The sequence below is a fragment of the Lepisosteus platostomus genome, chromosome 5, assembly GCF_059453375.1.
Source record: "Lepisosteus platostomus isolate fLepPlt1 chromosome 5, fLepPlt1.hap1, whole genome shotgun sequence".
Lineage (NCBI taxonomy): Eukaryota > Metazoa > Chordata > Actinopteri > Semionotiformes > Lepisosteidae > Lepisosteus > Lepisosteus platostomus.
Genome location: NC_142615.1, coordinates 51,181,653 through 51,196,638, shown reverse-complemented (window position 1 = coordinate 51,196,638; position 14,986 = coordinate 51,181,653). Strand labels below are relative to the sequence as shown.

Genomic DNA, 14,986 nt, shown 5'->3' with positions numbered 1-14,986 from the left:
ATTCTTTTAATGGTCTTAGAATCCAACCATGCGACATAACTCAAACAACGCACACACAGGTACAAATACACAAGGATACATTTGTTAATATATAGAATATGCATGCAAACCTAACAGATCTTATCGTATGGGTTATCAGAATACAAAAGATATAAATTCATTCAGTTACAAAGAGTTACACATATCAAGAGGACATAAGTTCGGTATATCATTCATTTAGACCATTTCGTAATTGAACTTGTTTACAACTTCTACATGAGATACTCAAAACAAGTACATAACCCTTAGGAATTAAATTGATATCAACTGGTTGGGAGCAGTAATGCAATAAGGTTGAATACTCACTGCCGGGGCATCCCTTTTCTCACTGTTTCCGTAGTACAGCGGTTATCACGTTTGCCTCACACGCGGAAAAATCCCCGGTTCGAAACCGGACGGGAACAGCCTCTTTTTGCACGCTCCTGTACTTCACAGAGGTCTTGAGTGAGCGCTCATGCCGCAACACAGGAAGGCTGGAGCAGGTGGCTGTGGGCTCTGCGCACCGCCGAAATAGCTCAGTTGGGAGAGCGTTAGACTGAAGATCTAAAGGTCCCTGGTTCGATCCCGGGTTTCGGCATTTTGTTTCATCACTCCCTTTGTTCCTCTCTCCAGCGCCCCCTGCCTAAAGTGACGCGTCCCTTTCTCAGCCCGAAACGCAAGCGAGACACCAGCAGCGGTCCCTGCAGGTTTCCGTAGTGTAGCGGCTATCACGTTCGCCTAACACGTGCAAGGTCCCCGGTTCGAGACCGGGTGGAAACAGCCTTGTTTTGCACGCTCCTGTACTTCACAGAGGTCTTGAGTGACCGGTCATTTGTTCCCAATGTGTTTCCGGTGCCTTCATGCACTCTTGTACCAAACGCACGTTCCTTCTGTACGCGGAGCCGATCATTTGCAATTGGGCTGTGCCGACAGACCAGGACGAGCTCTGTCGGCTCAAAAGCAGCGCAGGACCTGCAAGAACAACAGAAAGATTAGCATCCAGCGGGGGCCTCTTAGTGAGCCCAAGATCTCATCAAGAATCGGCTCCAGCAACAGGGCTGGGCGCATTGTTCCATTCTCCAACAACTCTCGGTGTAAACAAGTCCCTCCTGGTCTCTGCTTGAATTGCACTTTCCTGCATTTGCTTTGGTGTAACTGGCTTCCCCTGCATGGGCGAATGTGAAGAAGATCCTTAGTAAGTCATTGAAGAAAACCGAGAAGAGGTCGAGTGGCCTCTGTCGTTCATCAACAATCCAGTCAGGCAGTACTCCTCTGTAAAGCGCCGTTCGTTCACATCGATTGGCTTTTTTTTGCCTTCATTTGTGCATGTAGTAAAAGCAGACGCCCCTATTCTACCAACTCGTATACATCGACCCTTCGACACTCTGAGTGACACCTCTTGCGTTTTCTCATATTTATGTAGTTTGCTTGCATGATGCCCGGAACAGCGGGGTTGTGCGCTCCCATATGGTCTAGCGGTTAGGATTCCTGGTTTTCACCCAGGTGGCCTGGGTTCAACTCCCGGTATGGGAACGTGTCAGTTTTGAATCCTGCTTTCCAAAAGATCACCACCGTGTACGAAGGAGCTGCATTAAAACTACTCGAACGTGCAAAACGTGCGAGAAGAGGGGGCGCTTGTTTCCAGCCGAAACTTCTCGCGTGTGAGACGAGCTGATCATCGCTGCAGGAGGTGGGAAGGTTACTCTGGTAGACAGGGCTGACCTTCGGCAATAAGTTTTATACAAGATGATATTTGCACTTTCTGGAGAGGCGATTTTCTCCACTTCAGTAGCCCGATTTCGTCGATTGCGTGGAGAGGGCTGTAGAATGTGGCGCCTCCTTTCCTGCTCCGTCCATGACAGGCGTGCTGGTCTCTGGAGAGAGAGCACGGTCCATCAGCGCACTCCAATAAAGGCACTGGAAGCAGCTGAATCGCATTGACGAAGCTCAGTGCTGGGCCGCTGGGCACTTCTTACCACCGTTTCCGTAGTGTAGTGGTTATCACGTTCGCCTCACACGCGAAAGGTCCCTGGTTCGAAACCGGGCGGAAACAGACTTCTTTTGTCGCCACGCACAAAAGGGGATTGGGGATTCGCCTAGCACTGTGATCGAACAGACCCACTCACCTCTTAGTGTGGCGGGATCTGCACAGTGCATGTCACAGCGCATCCTGCTTTCACTTCAATGCGCGTCCTGATGTACCCCGGTCTTCCGCGTGACAGGTGGGGACAGGTGACAGGTCCACGTGACAGGTCCTATACTAACGAGGAAGACATCGCTCTCTCCAACCCCCGGTATCGTGTCCCGACCCACCGTGCTGGAAGGCGACGTGTGCTGTGATTCCTTTACGGAGCAGAAATGACAACCGAGGAGCCGAGAGATCATTTCAGCATTTCGCGTCTGAACGGAAAACACAAACGACCAACTCGGAATGACTTGCCTTTGACGCTTATCAAAGCGTTCTTTGTGCATCGAACAGACCCACTCACCTCTTAGTGTGGCGGGATCTGCACAGTGCATGTCGCAGCGCTTCCTGCTTTCACTTCAATGTGCTTCCTGATGTCGAGTCGTGTGCCGTGCGGAGGCTCTGAAAGCGAGAGCAATGAAAAGGTGCACGACGCTGTGAAAGAAAACAGAGAAGTGAAAGGCAGTCCTTTCTCTAAGGAGGTGAAAGAAAAGCTACTCCTCGTTGGGGAATCGAACCCCGGTCTCCCGTGTGACAGGCGGGGATACTTGCCACTATACTAACGAGGAAGACGTCGCACGCTCCGACCCCCGGCATCGTGTCCCGACCCAGCGTGCTGGAAGGCGACGCGTGCTGTGATTCCTTTACGGAGCAGAAATGACAACCGAGGAGCCGAGAGAACATTTCAGCATTTCGCGTCTGAACGGAAAACACAAACGACCAACTCGGAATGACTTGCCTTTGAGGCTTTTCAAAGTCTTCTTTGTGGACGACGACTGCACCGCCTAGCAGATACAAATGGGTTGTACAACTTTGAACTAGCAAATGGAAGAGGGCTAAGCCCCCTCTCTTTTAGCCCAGGTTCGATCTGTCTCCCAGAATCACCAGGGCGCACGCACACACACACACCCGTGCCGTTGAAGTGCTCTGCTTCATTTCTAAGGGCAACTCAACATTCACTCCTACCCCGAGTGCAGAAAAGACAGCGTCCGCAGCAACAACAGCTCAGGTCTCTGCACAGGAGCTAAGCTGCCCCCATCTCCCCTGCTCTGCGGCTCCTGCGGAGTGGAGTCCAGCCTGGAGCCGTGTTTGCAGGCGGCAGCTCCCCGCGCTATGTCTGTGCGTCGTGTCCAAGAGCTCCTGGGAGGAAGAGAGAGTCCTCCCACTCGGGGGCTTTTCCATGGTCTGTGTGAGGAGGGGCGGGTGTGTCCAGTAGCTTATCAAGCGGAAGCCTGGGGCGGCGGAGAGCTGTGATTGTGCAGACCTTGAGGTGTCACCTCTTTGTCTGCTTTCCCGCCCCCCCTCCGCCCGAGCTCTGCTCCAAAGTAGCCCGGCAACCCCTCACACCTGCACGTGTCACAACCTAAGGTGTGGTCATGAGACACCCATGGGGTGTCGTTCCTTTCTTGCTAATTGTTTCCTGCCCGTCACAGGCAGGAGTCCATGCGAGGAAGATGCGCTGGACAGAGCTCAGAGGGCGCACCTGGGTGGCTTTCCTTCTGAGTGACGTTCCTGCAACACTCTCCCGCTCCTCTTGGTGCGCTCATGCCGCAACACAGGAAGGCTGGAGCAGGTGGCTGTGGGCTCCGCGCACCGCCGAAATAGCTCAGTTGGGAGAGCGTTAGACTGAAGATCTAAAGGTCCCTGGTTCGATCCCGGGTTTCGGCATTTTGTTTCATCACGCCCTTTGTTCCTCTCTCCAGCGCCCCCTGCCTAAAGTGACGCGTCCCTTTCTCAGCCCGAAACGCAAGCGAGACACCAGCAGCGGTTCCTGCAGGTTTCCGTAGTGTAACACACACGCAAGCAAGACACCAGCATCGATCCCTGCAGGTTTCCGTAGTGTAGCGGCTATCACGTTCGCCTAACGTGCGCAAAGTCCCCGGTTCGAGACCGGGTGGAAACAGCCTTGTTTTGCACGCTCCTGTACTTCACAGAGGTCTTGAGCGACCGGTCATTTGTTCCCAATGTGTTTCCGGTGCCTTCATGCACTCTTGTACCAAACGCACGTTCCTTCTGTACGCGGAGCCGATCATTTGCAATTGGGCTGTGCCGACAGACCAGGACGAGCTCTGTCGGCTCAAAAGCAGCGCAGGACCTGCAAGAACAACAGAAAGATTAGCATCCAGCGGGGGCCTCTTAGTGAGCCCAAGATCTCATCAAGAATCGGCTCCAGCAACAGGGCTGGGCGCATTGTTCCATTCTCTGACCACTCTCAGTGTAAACAAGTCCCTCCTGGTCTCTGCTTGAAATGCACTTTCCTTCGTTTGCTTTGGTGTAACTGGCTTCCCCTGCATGGGCGAATGTGAAGAAGATCCTTAGTAAGTCACTGAAGAAAACCGAGAAGAGGTCGGAGTGGCCTCTGTCGTTCATCAACGATCCAGTCAGGCAGTACTCCTCTGTAAAGCGCCGTTCGTTCACATCGATTGGCTTTTTTTTGCCTTCATTCATGCAAGTAGTAAAAGCAGACGCCCCTCTAGGGAGCCTGTCAGTACCCGGAGTTTTCCCCTTCTGTAAGCTCCAAATAGCCTCTCAGCTCTTCTACTGTCAAATCCTCCTCAAGTACTTCCCTATCTTCTTCACTCAAAATGTTTTCTAGCTTTGAGGTAAAAAAATGAATTTCTTCATCCTTTACCTCTGTAGAGCTGTACAGTCTTGTGTAGAAGTGTCACGCCCTATGCAGCCAGAGGGCGGTCCTTCCCTGTCCTGTCCCTTGTTTCTGGTCTGCTGTCTTTCCTGTCCCTCTCTTTCCCTTTGGCTAAATATTTCCGGGTCTTGCACTCTGTCCTCGCTCAGCACTGACGTTTGGATGTCCTGAGACCCGCCTAGCACCAGGGCGCCCCACATCCGCTCCCTGAGGGCACAGGTTTCTATACGGCATTCCTGAACTATTTGCACTAATGAGCCCGGGCCTTTTTCCCGTCTCGCCGCTACGCATATGGGTCTTTTTCCGCCCTCCTGCTACCTACGGTTAGGCCCCTTGGACGTCCGTGACAAGAAGGCCTCAATGCAGGAGAGGATAGCACTCAGCTCTGTACTCTCTCTTCCCTCCTCATCAACTACACTTTCCATGACAGACTTGGAGCCTACCACTTTCCTGAAAAAGAAGCGAGTACACTTCTCATTTTCTTCCAAGAACTGCACTCAGCTTCTTAACAGCACTCCTCGACTACTTTCTTCCGCTATGCTCCAGACATCCTTTTTTAAAAGGGTGATATCCTCGAGCACATCGAAGCCACTGTGCAGCATCGTGTAGAGACGCTGCAGCTGCCTCTGTTTCCTGGCTAACACTCCTCTCCGTCTGGCAGCCTTCCTTCCCTCAGCCATGAAAAAGACCCTCGTCCTCACCTTCACCTCCTCCCACCACTCTCCTACTGACCCATACAGACACTGCAAGGACAGCCACTGTGATAGTTTCTCCTTGTAGCAGGATACTACCCCGTCATTCTCTAGCAGCTTTGTGTTGAGTTTCCAGAGGCCTGGGCCAAAGAAAGTCCCGCCCTGGAGTTCCACTCTACACCCTAAAGCTTGATGATCTGAGAAGAAGACAGGCTGAAGAGTGACCCCAACAACTTTCACTCTCTCTGAGGCAAAGCAATAGTCAGTTCTGGAGCTGCTATTCCTCCCTGACCATGTATATCCTGCTGTTGTGGGATATATACATCTATATGTGTCTGAGAGTTTTAAGTCTTGAACTAAGTTTTGCAGGGCCAGTGAGCTGGAATCCAATTTTATCGGCCTTTTGGCTAAGATCAAGTTCAAGTGGCATGCCCGCAGTTCCTGTCTTTCCAAAGTTCTAGAAGGCGAGCGAAGATCCTGAAGAGTGCTTGAGCTGGTATCGCCCTAGGTTGAGCCTAGGGGGTTAAGGCCAAGCAGCAGCTGAGCTGGGTGGGATCCGGCAGCAACGTTCTCTCTCTCTGCTCTCTCCTCTCCCCTCCCCCTTTCTCTTGCTCCGCCTCCTTGGCCTCTTGGCTGGGAGTAGGTACTCGTGGCCTGCCCGCAGTGCTTGCTTTCTTCTTCGAGACTCGGAAGCGCTATCCGCTTCTTCTCTCTCTCTCTGCCTCCTTGGCCTCTTGGCGGGGAGTAGGTACTCGTGGCCTGCCCGCAGTTCTTAGTTTCTTCCTGGAGACTCGGAAGCATTATCCGCTCCCTCTCTCTCTCTCCTCCTGCGCCTGCACCTAGCTGGGCTTTGCCCACAAGGACAAAGGCCAGGGCTCCCTCGCTGCTCCTTTAGCAGCTAAACCCTCCTCTCCACAGGACCTTGCTCTCTCTCTTTCTCTCCTTTTTTCTTTTTTCTCCTTTCCAGATGGCAGACAAGAAGACACTGATCCGGTTCCACTGGACCAAGAAAACAGAGACGATGCCAACTGTGAAATCCTTTTTCATTACCTTCCTGAGAGGGATCCTGCAGTTGGTGGCCGGAGATCTCTACTGCCTGCAAGACAACAAGGCAGAGAGATACATGGAGGCCTACATGGCCACGGACGCCTCATATGAAAAGGCAACGAAAATGATCAGAGAAAAAGGTAAGCACCCCGGTTTCTCTGATTTCAGGCCGGAGCCTATGAGGAAGACAAACCAGAGGACCATCACAGTCCTCACATACAACCCCTATGAACCAATGGAACTGGTAACAGCGTACCTAGGGAGGTATGTAACTGTGGTGGGCAAACCGACGGAGATCAGGGACAGTTGCGGCGTCTGGTATGGCAAACGCCAGTACCGAGTCCTCCTGAAAGAGGACCCAGAGGGCGTCGACGGTTTCCAGCACCCCCCGGCCCGCTTCAACATCGGAGCCGACAGGGGGTACCTTTACTACCCCAGGATGCCACAAGGAGAACACGTGTGACATCGTCAGATGTCACAACTGTAACAAAGAGGGGCACCTCCTTCACCAATGCAAGGTAAGCAAACCTTCATTTGCGCAGGTGGTGGAAGCCGGCGGGCAGAAACCGGTCTCAAGACAAAGGGAGAGAGGTGAGAACAAAGAACCCGCACCTCCCCCGCAGAGAACCGAAACTGCCGAGGCCACACCCCCAGCTGCACCAGTGCCACAAGATGGCTGCCAGGACGACGGACAAAATGGCCGACCGGAGAAAGGGCCCTAATAACTCCCAGCAAGAAGGGAAAGAGAAAGCGGGAGAAGAGATGCAGGGCGGATCCACCTTCGGAAGGACAAAAGAAAAGAGTGGTAAGGGAGAACCGTTTCCTCGTCCTAGAGGAAACGGAACTTTCTTCCCCCGAGGCCCAGTAACAACCGGAGGAGGCAGCCCAGGAAATGGAAACCCTCCCCCCCAAGGCCCAAAGACGACAGGAAGTGACAGCCCAGGAAACAGAACCCCCCTCCCCCGAGTCCCACGGACAACAGGAGGAGGCAGCCCAGGAAGAGGTAACCCCCTCCCCCGAGGCCCAGGGACAACAGGAAGAGGCAGCCCAGGATGTCGGAACCCCCTCCCCCGAGGCCCAGGAACAACAGGAAGAGGCAGCCCAGGAAGTGGAGCCCCCTTCCCCCGAGGCCCAGGAGCAACTGGAGGTCCCCGAAACTCCTGGAGAAAGGGAAGAAAAAACCCTTCCCAAAGCGGTGGCGGAGAGTATCCTCGAGGAAGACGAGGATTACTTTGAAGCCGCCCTGGAGCCGGGACTGATGGTAGGGCTGGACCTGTCCAGCATGTTTACCTTTCAGTCCCCAGCGAGACCTGGAGGGAGCCCAGCATATTCCCCCCAGGACCCAGACAAGAGGAGCTACATCTAGGCTAAACAGTGCCCAGATGTAGACTCCCAAGTTTTCCACTGTAAGCACAAAGAGAGGAGGTTCAACTTTCACTTGTTTAATCATGATTGTGAAACTTACCTTTCTAACAACTAACGTGAGAGGGCTAATAGACCCGTTGAAAAGACGGGGAGTCTTTCATGATCTGGCCTCTCAGTTTGTTTCTTACAGGAGGTCCACCTGAAGGATGAAAGCGACAAGCTGACATTCACCAGGGAATGGATGAAGGGAGAATCATGCTGGAGTGTAGGAGGGGTCCACTCTTCCGGAGTGGGAATCCTCCTCGGAAACCCAGAGATGACGCTGGTTTCCTCCTTCCCGGTGGTGCAGGGCCGGATCCTGGTCGCACACATCGACTGGAGGGGGCAGAAGTTGAGAGCAATTAACGTCTATGCTCCAACAGAACCCTCTATCCTGAAGGAAGTGTTTGCTGACCTGGCCAGCTGCTGCACCACCAACAGACAGGTGGTGCTTGGCGGGGACTTCAACGTCGACCGGGAGAAGGGGAGCGACGCTAGCTCGGCAGAGCTGGAATCGCTACTTAAGCAGTTCTCCCTAGTAGACGGCTTCAGACGGTGTCGCCCTAACGACGCCGGAACAACCTGGAAAAACTCCCGGGGAGTGTGCAGCCGCCTGGACTACATCTTCCTGCACACGACCTGCTCCCTGGAGTCGGCGACGGTGTCCCCGGCGTGGTATTCCGACCACGAGCGCTTGACGGTGGTGGCTAACACCAGCCTGCCGGCATTTGGTCGTGGGTACTGGAAGCTGAACCGGGAGATACTGGAGGAAGACGACTTCAGGGCACTGTTCCGGAAAGACTACGCGAGCTGGGGCGATCTGAGAGACGGCTACAGCTCCGTGGTGGAATGGTGGGAGTCAGTGAAAGACAGGACCCAAACCCTGGCGCAGACGTACTGCAGACGGAAGGCGGCCAGGGAGAGGAAGGAAGCTGCACGACTCCAGAGACAACTAGAGGAGGAGTACAGCTCGGCTAACGGGGGAGGAGCCTTCAATTCAGCCCGGGCACGGGACCTGAAGGAGAGGCTCCGCAAACTCAATCAGGTCCGAGGAGCCCAGAAAAAGAGGGTGATCCACGGCCTGAGACGGGGAGATGGAGAGGAAGTGCTGGACGAGAGCGACAAGGTAGAAGCGGCCACCGCTTTCTACACGGAGCTCTTTTCAGAAAAGCAGACGGAGGTGGAGGCAGGCGATGCTTTTCTGGAGGAGCTGAAGGCACGAGTACCTGAGGAGGTGAGGGAGGACTTGGAGGGTCCGATCGCGGCCGAGGAGCTGAAGGCGGCGCTCTTGTCCATGGAGAATGGCAAGGTGCCAGGGCCGGACGGAATCCCCAAGGAATTCTACACCTGCTTCTGGGACACCCTGGCGGCAGATCTGGTGGAAGTGGCGCAGGAGATTTTCCGCTGGGTGAAACTCGGAGACACCATGAGGGAGGGCATCATCTCCCTGCTCTTCAAGAGCCCTTAGCAGAGACGGTGTGACGGGACCCTGGAGATACCGGGAGGCGCGGGGGAAACCCAGAAGATCTCCCAGTACGCCGACGACACGACGCTGTTCCTGAGGTCGGACAGGGGGTTGAGGAGGGCCCTGCAGGTCATGGAGCAATACTCCAGAGCCTCGGGGTCGAAACTCAACCACCAAAAGAGCAAACTGAAGTTCTTCGGGCCCTGGAAGTACAGGACGACGGCGCCGGAGGGTCTCGTGCTCTGCACGGAGCCCCTCAAAATACTGGGGGTTTCCTTCCAGAGCCAGGACAACGAGACCAACAACTAGACCAAGAGGATCGCCAAGGTGAACGCGAAGCTGGGTCTGTGGAAAACGCGGTCGCTGTCCTACACAGGGAAAGTGATGGTGTTGAAAGCAGACATCCTGCCGGCTTTGGTTTACCTGGCGGTGGTGTACATGCTGCCGGCCAGACTCAGACGAGCGCTGCAAGGGATGATCTTCGGCTTCGTCTGGGATGGCAAGTATGAGTACATCACGGATGTGTCAGCCGGTCGAGGAAGGGGGTCGAGATGTCCCACATTTCCCCATGAAACTCGACTGCATCTTCTACTGCAACCTCTGTCGGGCGCTGCGGGAGCCCATCAGACCTCAGGAGGAGGACGAAGCGCCTAGTCGCCAAATGGGGTTTCCCCACGGCGAGGGAGCGCTGGAAAGGACTTTGGGCCCTATACAGGGATTAAAGGACAATAGCAAGTGCTAGGTTTGGAGGGACTCTGTTAATTGCGCAAATTCGCCCCCACTTGCAAAGATTGATAACGGACAATCAATCTCCGTTCCGCCGTTGTTTTTTATTACATGGAGTGTTAATATGTGTGAGATGTTACTTTTGAGATGTTTTTTTTGCGGAATAAAGTATATTTTGTAGAACAAAAAAAATCTTATGCCAAGGTTTACAAGTTATCTGTTGAACTACATTCTAATAGGTGTGGTCACATTCCAGGTCATTTGTTTACGTTTTTGTTTCTGGAGCAACTGTTAGATGAAATGTGCTAATATGTAACCTAACTCCAGTGTGAATAACTAGAAGAGGGGAGCAGCTCCATTCCAGACCAAGGGAGCTTTGAGATTGGCTGGGCCAGATCTCTCATTTGCATATCTGATTTGGAAATACAACACTAAACCCCCTTCTTGCATGGATTTAACTTGCACTCAAGAGTCCCCTACTGTGTATTGCTACTTCTTTTTTATGATAAGTGGTGATTACCAGTTGACAGGTTTTATTTGTTGAATTATAAATGTTTCTGTATTATCACCCTGAATGGCTTGTACTCACGGTTTGGTAGGGTATGTGTTTTCATTTCTTTGACCAAATGGAATTTTTGCTCTTTTAGTATTTGTCTAGAAGGCTTTCTGAAGTCAGGAAGCCCATTTATTTGGTGAAAAAAGATTCTGTATTAATATTAATATTTCTCATATAACATAAATAGGGTCTTCTATGAATAAAAAGATCTTGCACTTGGACATCTTAATAAAGCTGTGTGCTTCCATACAATCGAGCAGTTTTGATTCCTAATATTTGACCTTAGGTGTGGGAATGGGTCTTTTTTGCCATTTGATTTCCAATTGATCAGCACAGTATAGAAAATAGACCCATAAAGTAACCTCAGCAGTGACAAATGTGCAAAAAGTGATCACTTGTTTTCGCCCGCTTTCAAACTGAAACCCTTTGGTGTGTTAAGAGAATGTGATAACCACTGCACTGCGCAAGGTGGGAATGGGTGACTTGCAGAGAGTGTTGAACTTCAAGAAACGACTTCCCTCAGGAATATATTACCACATTCTGAAGAGGAGATTTTCTCCATTTCTGTAGTCTGACTTCCTCTTTTGCTAGAGAGCTGTAGAATGTGGAGTCACCTATCCAGCTCTGGGAGCAGTGTGTTACTGCCGGATGAGCACAGTAAATTAATACAGCAGAATAAACACACTTTGAGTATTTGAAGGGAATTAACAATCTTTTACGTCTCGCCATGTTCAATGCTGCTGTCATTTCTGTAATATTGTGATTATCACGTTCATCACACATGCGCAAGATCCCCTGTTTGAAATTGGACAGAAACAGGTGTCTTTTTATCTTCTCACATTTTGCACTCCCGCCAGTGTTTTATGGATCTTGTTTTGTTTTATTGCAAGAATTCGAATTTCCTGTGTCATTCATGATCACATCAAACAGCCAGCAGATCATGTCACCTTTCAGATAGTCATTCTTCTGCTTCCTAAATTTCCTAGAGACAGGTCTTTTCAGCAGAACTGACAAACGTGGCAAAGCAACCTGATAAGACCAGGTCCTAGAAGTCACTACTCAGTCAGTTACTACTGCCAAAATGCAAGCCCTTCCTCCAGCCTGAAGACGTTGATCCTACATTACTCATGAAGAAGATGTATCTACCAAACCTCAGAGAGCTGAGCTGGATCACTACCCTTCTGAATGACATTGCAGTAACACTCTACCACTCCTCTTCGTGCACTCATGCTGGAACTTTGGGAGGCTACTGCAGACAGCAGAGGTTGGATCGTACACAGAGGTTGAAATAGCTCAGCTGAGAAAGCCTTAGACTGATGCTCTAAAGGTCCCTGGTTTAATCTGGGGTTTTGGCATTTTGTTTCGTTGCGCCATTTGCTCCTCTCTGCAATACCCTGTGTCCAAAGTCACACTTCCCTTTCTCAGCCTGAATCCCAAACTAGAGTCTTTGTGTCCTTGAGTCCCTCTTTTACCGAAAAGTGATGAAGTACAGAAATAACTTAACATGTTTTGCACTCCTTATGGTGTTTTATGGTGGGACCTGTATTTCTCTATGAATTTCCTTAGTGACAGCCCATTTGTTTTCAATATATTTCTGGTGACGTTATTACAGCCGTCTCCCCTGGTGGCTTGTTTTCATATCCCACTTCTGACAATGACTTTTCTTATGTCACTTTGATAGGAGTACAATTAGAAAAAAAACTAAAATGTGTGTAGTTGTTTCCATATCAAACCTGTCTTCCATTTTATACAGTATTCCACAGGAGTGAATCAATTCCTTGTTTAATTTTGCAAATTACCCTACTGTCAAAAAATCAAAATTCCCATGTAGCCAAGGAGTTGCTGAAAAGCAACTTCACTTTGATGTTTTGTGTTGTTATAACTAATTCATCTCCTTTAAAAAAAATAGATTTCTGTAGAAGAAAGGTGTCTCACACTACAGTTTAAATTGTAAACAGGTCATAGAAAAAGCTCCTTAGCTCCCTGTCGGGAATCAAACCCCACTCTCCTGTATGACAGGCAGGGATTCTCACCATGGTTAAATTGCAACCGTAATAATATTGACAACATTAATAAATGCATATATAATTGAAATTGAAAACACATCTAACACAGCATCTTTTCTGGTTATATACCACAATGCATTGCTGATATTTGTTGTTTGCCATTTAGGTTAAATACTGTCATGTTTTTCTCAGCAATCGTCTTTTGATGCGTAAGTATAAATAATGATAATACTATTTGAATACATACAGGTCTTAATATTATTTTGATTAAAATAGGAACAAGTTATAGGTTTATTCCATGCTGAAAAAAAGAAGAAAGAGAACACAATGTTTCGGCCGTGGAGCCTTCTTCAGGTGTGAGAGAGACAGGGCAGTAGGCAAAGGTAAAGTAGCGGGAGAACAAAGGTTGGGAGGGAGGAGGAGTGAGAGGCGGGAGCAGGGGACAGAAAGAGAGGCCAATCAAGAGGTGTGAAGTCAGAATGGGTGCAGAGAGGTGTGAAATGAAACTTCCAATGAATGGAGAAAATTTAAAAGAACAGTAGTCTGTCGTTAAGGGAAGGGAGAATGTGTGATCCTAGCTGCAGAATAATTTTAGTTTCTGTGGTCTTTCTGATGTATGAGTTCGGAAAACTGTCTTTGAGAACACAGACGGAGAGATTAGAGTGGTCGTGGCCGTCAGAGGTGAAATGAGAAACAATGGGCTTGGAGAGATCTTTAATCTTCACAGCCCTGACGTGTTCTCTGAAGCGGTCTCCGAGTCTCCTTCCTGTTTCTCCAATGTAGATGGCTGGGCATTTACTGCAAGAGATACAGTAAATAAGGTTGCTGGAGATACAAGATGCTGTCTGGGTGATCCGGAATTGTCCTGAAGGGCCTTGAATGAGTGTGGTGGTGGCTGTGTACTTGCAACTAATACAGCGAGCTCTGTTGCAACGGAAAGTGCCTGGTGTGGATGGTTGTTGAGGGCGGTCAAGGGAGCTGTGAACAAGGAGGTTACGCAGATTAGGTGGTCAGCGGATATGAGATGATAGGGCGATCAGAAAAGAGGGCCCCAATGGAGGGATCATCCTGTAGGATGGAAAAGTTGTGGTTAATGGTCCTGGGGATAGGAAGTGTGTTAGGGTGGTAAGGAAGCACCAGAGGAATGCGGTTGTTACGGCGAGAGTTCCTGATCAGGTTGATGGTCTGGGGGTGTTTTTGGCTCGGGCAAGGGCCCTGTCAATCACACTGCTGGGGTATCCTCTGTTGATAAAAAATGAGTACATTTCGAGGGCTTTGAGTGGACAGTTGGTAGACAAGTGGATGTCTACGGGGGTAGTTGATAGACAAGTGGATGTCTAGAAACGGAAGAGTGGTGGAAGATATGTTAACCGTATATTTGAGGGACGGGTGGAAGTTGGTGAAATGGTGCAGGAAGAACTCAAGCTGATCGTTGGAGCATGTGGCGGCACCAACGCAGTCATCAATATATTGTTTGTAGAAGTCAGGGACATAGCCAGTGTAGGAAGCGAAGAAGCGTTCTTCTACCCAGCCGACAAAAATGTTGGCATAGCTGGGTCCCATTCTAGTGCCCATGGCAACTCCACTGACCTTTTGGTAAAAAAGATTATTGAAAGAGAATGCGTTCAGTGTGAGGACCAATTCTGCAAGGCGTACCATGGTGTGGGTGGGTGGATCAAGCACTGTGCGTTTGTCCAGCGTGTGCTTGAGGGCTGTAAGGCCGTCATTATGGGGAATGACGGTGTACAGAGATGTGATATCCATGGTAAAAATGTGGCATTCGGTACCCTGAAATTGGAAACCATTGAAAAGTTGGAGCGCGTGGTTGGTGTCTTTGATGTATGAGGGAAGATCTTCAACCAGCGGTCTCATGAGGCTGTCGAGAAAGGCTGAGATGTAAGTAGTTGGACAGTTACATGCTGATACGATGGGCCGTCCAGGGGTGTCCGGTTTGTGGATTTTGGGGAGGAGGTAAAATTGAGATACCTGTGGATGTTCCATGATGAGCCGGTTCGCCTCCTGGGGGAGCTCGTTACCGCTGATAAGAAGGGAAATGGTGGATACCACTTCCTTTTGGTAGTCAGTGGTAGGGTCCTGTTGGAGACGGAGGTAGGCAGAAGTGTCAGTTAGTTGTCTAGAGGCTTCAAAGACATATAGATCCTTATGCCACACCACAACAGCACCTCCTTTGTCCGCTGGTTTGATGACGATATCATCCCTGTTGCGGAGAGACTGGAGCGCCT

At 50.5% G+C, this 14,986-nt stretch overlaps 5 non-coding genes across 5 annotated transcripts; all 5 read left to right on the top strand.

The window, feature by feature from the left end:
- The first annotated feature begins 543 nt into the window (after positions 1-543).
- trnaf-gaa (transfer RNA phenylalanine (anticodon GAA)) lies at positions 544-616 on the top strand. The gene has a single exon. It is a non-coding gene; the product is annotated as a tRNA-Phe (tRNA).
- An 863-nt stretch (positions 617-1,479) lies between these two features.
- On the top strand, positions 1,480-1,551 carry trnae-uuc (transfer RNA glutamic acid (anticodon UUC)). Its single transcript has one exon. It is a non-coding gene; the product is annotated as a tRNA-Glu (tRNA).
- A 447-nt stretch (positions 1,552-1,998) lies between these two features.
- trnav-cac (transfer RNA valine (anticodon CAC)) lies at positions 1,999-2,071 on the top strand. The gene has a single exon. It is a non-coding gene; the product is annotated as a tRNA-Val (tRNA).
- Positions 2,072-3,798: 1,727 nt separating this feature from the next.
- trnaf-gaa (transfer RNA phenylalanine (anticodon GAA)) lies at positions 3,799-3,871 on the top strand. The gene has a single exon. It is a non-coding gene; the product is annotated as a tRNA-Phe (tRNA).
- A 6,937-nt stretch (positions 3,872-10,808) lies between these two features.
- LOC148668969 (U7 small nuclear RNA) lies at positions 10,809-10,866 on the top strand. The gene has a single exon (XR_015938911.1). It is a non-coding gene; the product is annotated as a U7 small nuclear RNA (small nuclear RNA).
- Positions 10,867-14,986: the final 4,120 nt, after the last annotated feature.